Raw genomic sequence first — 1,479 nt, forward strand, 5'->3', positions numbered from 1 at the left:
TTTTGCTAACCGTCGTCGGTGTGTTGGTTCCCGGCTTCGGGTTGGGGATCTGGTTTGGTTATCTTCCCGTCATGTTCCCATGAAGGTTTCTTCCCCTAAGTTTAAGCCTCGTTTTTTTGGTCCTTATAGGATTTCTGAGATTATTAATCCGGTGTCCTTTCGCCTGGCGCTTCCGGCCTCTTTTGCTATTCATAATGTCTTCCATAGATCTTCGTTGTGGAAATATGTGGAGCCCGTTGTTCCCTCTGTTGATCCTCCGGCCCCTGTGTTGGTCGATGGGGAGTTGGAATATGTTGTTGTGAAGGTTTTGGATTCTTGTTTTTCGAGGTGGAAGCTTCAGTACCTTGTCAAATGGAATGATTATGGCCAGGAGGATAATTCTTGGGTTTCAGCCTCTGATGTCCATGCCGCTGATTTGGTTCGTACCTTTCATCGGGCTCATCCTGATCGGCCTGGGGGCTCTCGTGAGGGTTCGGTGACCCCTCCTCAAGGGGGGGGGTACTGTTGTGAATTCTGCTTTTGGGCTCCCTCCGGTGGTTGTAGATGGTAATGCAGTTGTGCCTGGACTGCAGGATTGGACAGGTGTATCTGCTAATTGCAAAGCTGACTGGGGTATTTAGCTTTGCAGGACTCATTAGTCCCTGCCAGTTGTCAATGTACTATTGCCAGTAATGGTTCTCTCCTGGTCTCTCCTGCCTGCTGCCATTTCAGCTAAAGATAAGTGTCTGATTCTGTTTCTTAGGCTCACAGGCTGTGTGTCTATTTTTTCAGTCCTGTTCTTAGTTTCTATTTTGTTCCAGCTTCGACTGTCCTGTTGTTTTTCTCAGTCTGGTTGGATTCGCTCGAGTTGCAGATATACTCTCCACACCTTTAGTTAGGTGGTGGAGTTTTTGTATTTTTCTGCGGTGGATATTTTGTAGATTTTTTGCTGACCGCTCAGTATCCTGTACTATACTTTCCTATCTAGGTAGAAGTGGCCTCCTTTGCTAAATCTGTTTTCTGCCTGCGTGTGTCTTTTCCTCTCCTACTCACCGTCATTATTTGTGGGAGGCTGCCTATACTTTGGGGGTCTACTCTGAGGCAAGTCAGTTTTCCTATTTTCCATCTTTAGGGAAATTTCGTCCTCCGGCTGTGTCGAGGTGTCTAGGTCTGATAGGTACACCCCACGGCTACTTCTAGTGTCTGTGATAAGTTCAGGGTTAGCGGTCTGTATAGTTACCACTACTCCAGCGAAGGTCTTTTCATGTTGTTCCAAGGCCGCCTGATCATAACAGGGTCAGTCTGACAAATGAGATTTACTATTCAGAGTGGAGATTTATCCAGAACTCTCTTGCTTGTAACCGTAGGCCTGTTTGGCACCTTCAAGCATGCCTGTAGCTCTATGTGAGTCGCCCGCCAGGGCCTGGGGTACTCGGTACCGGGTCCGGTCACAATTAAAGGGGTGATCACGGTGGTAGCGACCCGGTCTGTGGCCCTGGG

This window comes from Ranitomeya imitator, chromosome 3, assembly GCF_032444005.1.
Source record: "Ranitomeya imitator isolate aRanImi1 chromosome 3, aRanImi1.pri, whole genome shotgun sequence".
Classification (NCBI taxonomy): domain Eukaryota; kingdom Metazoa; phylum Chordata; class Amphibia; order Anura; family Dendrobatidae; genus Ranitomeya; species Ranitomeya imitator.